This window comes from Cyprinus carpio, chromosome B16 (assembly GCF_018340385.1).
Source record: "Cyprinus carpio isolate SPL01 chromosome B16, ASM1834038v1, whole genome shotgun sequence".
Lineage (NCBI taxonomy): Eukaryota > Metazoa > Chordata > Actinopteri > Cypriniformes > Cyprinidae > Cyprinus > Cyprinus carpio.
The window spans coordinates 29,538,507-29,542,081 of NC_056612.1; the positions used below are offsets into that span (position 1 = coordinate 29,538,507).

Genomic DNA, 3,575 nt, shown 5'->3' on the forward strand with positions numbered 1-3,575 from the left:
GCTGCATTAATGCTGTAGGTGAGCGCTGCATTAGTGCTGCAGGTGAGCGCTGCATTAGTGCTGCAGGTGAGCGCTGCATTAGTGCTGCAGGTGTGCGCTGCATTAATGCTGTTGGTGAGCACTGCATTAGTGCTATAGGTGAGCACTGCATTAGTGCTGCATTAGTGCTGCAGGTGTGCGCTGCATTAGTGTCTGTGTGTCATGTCTCTCTCAACTTTTTTGGAATGTGTAGCTCTCATGAAATCCAAAATGAGCCAATATTTGGCATGACATTTCAAAATGTGTCACTTTAAACATTTGATATGTTATCTATATTCTATTGTGAATAAAATATAAGTTTATGAGATTTGTAAATTATTCCATTCCTTTTTTTTTTGTACAGTTTCCCAACTTTTTTGGAATCGGGTTTGTACACACACACACACACACACACACACACACTCACTCTTTCACACACACACACACACACATATACACACTATAGTTTACAAACACACACACACACACACACACACACACACACACACACAGTGTTCTGACAGACAGTCACACATGCTCAGACAGAGATTATAGAGCTGAGTTATAGAGCTGTTTAATGTGATCTGTCCCAGAGTTCTGCTAGTTTTGGATGTTTAGTGGGTGTGTTTATAAGTGATGGACAGACAGTGACTCTTTCATCACTGTATCATGTGACTCTGTAAATGTGAGAGGATTACAGTGTCTTTCTGTGGACTGTTACTGTGTTTCCCTATAAAACACACACACGTCACTTATCTGTGCTCCCCTGACAACACACACTCCACAGGTCCAACAAAAGCTTATACACTCAGTGGGAGAGGAGAGAATGATGGGAAATGTTGGTGTGTCTCAGAGATTGGAGGTGCTGCTGGTGTGTTGAGATGTTTCCAGTAAAGTGTGTTTGTGTGTGTGTCTGCACACACAAGCAGTAGCATTAAAAGCATCAGACTGTCATGAGATGATGAGCTCACGTGAGTCCAGACCAGCACAAGAACTAGATCTGAGTTTATCAAATTTCTTTCACATCCAATAAATGATCTCTGATGACTGAGCGGATGTTCTCTATTTGTTGAGCTTCAGAAAGGCGTGTTGGATGCGGAGGAATTGGTTTTCATTTATTACGTCATCTGGAACGACACACAGGAAGTTCTACGGTTCGGACAGGTGGACACAGATGAGAATATCCTTCTGCAGAGCAACCAGAGTCACCAGTACAGCTGGAGAACCCACAAATCCCCACAGGTGCTCCTTTCTGTCTCTCCGTCTGTGTCCGTCTGTCTCTCTCTCCGTCTGTGTGTGTGTGTTTTCTGTCTCTCCGTCTGTGTCTGTCTGTCTCTCTCCTTCTGTCTGTGTGTGTGTGTCTGTCTGTCTTCCTATCAGTCTGTCTGTTTTTCTGTCAGTCAGTCTATCTGTATGTCTTTCTTTCTCTCTCTTTCTGTCTGTCTGTCTTTCCATCAGTCTATCTGTCTGTCTGTCTGTCTGTATGTCTGTCTCTCTCTCTCTCTTTCTGTCGGTCTCTGTTTGTCTTTCCATCAGTCTGTCGGCCTGTCTTTTTCTGTCTCTTTCTGTCTGTCTGTCTTTCTCTCCACCTGTCTGTCTCTGTCAGGTGTGTCAGTAATCCTGCAGTTGGTTTTGCAGCTCTTAAATGGTGCAGATTCCTTGTGTGTGTGTGTGTGTGTGTGTGTGTGTGTGTGTGTGTGTGTAACAGTAAATAGCTGAACACCTGCAGCAGTGCCGCTCATGACACACTTCATGAATGCACCGCTGTGTGTGAGGTAATGCCTGAACTTGAATGGCAACTATTGTGCCACACACACACACACACTCAGTACTAGAGGCTTGTGGGTTTTTCCCTCTTTATGAACATGATGTGTGTCTGTATCTGGGAAGAGTTTCCTGTTCCTGTGGCTGCAGTCTGAATGTGTCCAGAGTCGTTCAGACACACTGACCACAGCAGCCGCGTCTCTCTGTGTTTGTCTGTCACTGACCACAGCGTCTAGTGCCGTCCTGACTGTCGTCCTCTCTGGCGGTTCGGTCCGAGGGTGTTTGTCTGGTCTGTCTGACGCGCTGCGGGTTCGAGTCCTGTTGCTGCAGGACAGGAGAGGAGCGTCTGCTGCTGTTGTCTTGTTCTCTTCTCTGTCGTATCTGACGGATGGTTTTTATTACTTCAGTGTTTTTGAGTCACTAAATGCTCAGGCTCTTTTTCCCACTGTGCACTGTGGAGGGAGGGCGTTCACTGCTGGGACTCGTGTGGCATGCGAATGACTTCAGGGCTGTGGACGCTGTCTGGGGCGCGTTCAGTATGGAGACCATTAGCACCAATCTGGATGGAATTTGGGCGGATATTTGACTTCCTGTCTTGTTCCTCTGGGGGGGTGGGGGTGGAGGGGGTTCATCATGGTAGCTGCTGCCAAACCTCTCTCTAAAACACACACTCACCCACACACACACACTCACAGTTAATGGTCTTAATTACGGTCGCAGTAAACATATTCACACACAGATAATGAATAAATCTTGCATTTTTAGTGCATCATCACACCTCTTTCACACACAAGCTGTTTGGATAAACTCCTTCGGGCCGTGAAGAGGTCATGCACAGCCAGCAGCATGATGAGTCACTGAATAGTGAACGAGCCCCTGGCGGCCCATCGCAATTATAGCTGCATCACACATCCATAATTTCCCAGAGATCAGTGTGAGTTACGGCCGGCGGTGTGGATGGGTGTGTGAGAGCTGTTTGCTTGTGCTGGTTTTTGTGATTATGCAGCTATATGTGAATATCTGCACTCAGAAACTTCAAACCGGTGAATGTTAGCTACTTTAATGCAGTTCGATGCCCCAGTGTTGCAGCAAAAACACTAATATAACATCAGCACACGGTTCCTCCAGAAGATGTGTTCAGTGTCATTTTGCCTACATTTCATTCAGGTCACAGTGTTTCTCGCGTGTGTTTTGCGTGTCCAGTTGGCCGATTATCTTGCGGTTGAACTCAAACACGTGCAGCAGTCAGCGTTTGATGTGAGGCGAGGGCCGCTGTTATGGCTTCTCCCCGAAGGTCGCGCTCGGCCACAGGCGCTAGAAAATGGGCTGTTGTAGAAATAAAGAGGGTCAAGGCGCTCGGGCCGCTGCTTCCTGATGAGTAATACAGCACGGAGATCTGAGAAATTATGTCATTTCCACTCAGCAGCCCTCTGGAGGAGGAAGATCTGCTCAAATTGACTGCAGCCTTTGATTGGCCGTGTTTTCGTAACAGAATCCACCTTCAAACAGCCGAGAGAGAGCGAGGATCAGGCTTGACCGCGGTCACTGCACGCCTTGACCCGCCCGCTAATTTGTTTGACTTTACAGTTCTAGCGACGCTCAGGAGTTCAGAGTGTCATGTGATCTCATTCTGACCCAACAGGCTCTCTGTCAGACTCCAGATTCATCAATGATAAACAAGAGTTCACACTGCCAACACTTCAGCATGAACACACACACTCACTGAACACACACACACACTCACTCACTCACTGAACACAAACACACACACACACACACACACACACACACAC

The 3,575-nt window shown here is 47.0% G+C and overlaps 1 long non-coding RNA gene across 1 annotated transcript in view; it reads left to right on the plus strand.

The window, feature by feature from the left end:
- Positions 1–544: 544 nt before the first annotated feature.
- The window catches only part of LOC122140071, a 5,887-nt gene continuing 2,856 nt past the window's right edge, over positions 545–3,575 (plus strand). Inside the window, exons 1-2 of the long non-coding RNA XR_006156795.1 lie at positions 545–989; positions 1,099–1,260. This is a non-coding gene — a long non-coding RNA (uncharacterized LOC122140071). The remainder of the gene's footprint in view (positions 990–1,098; positions 1,261–3,575) is intronic.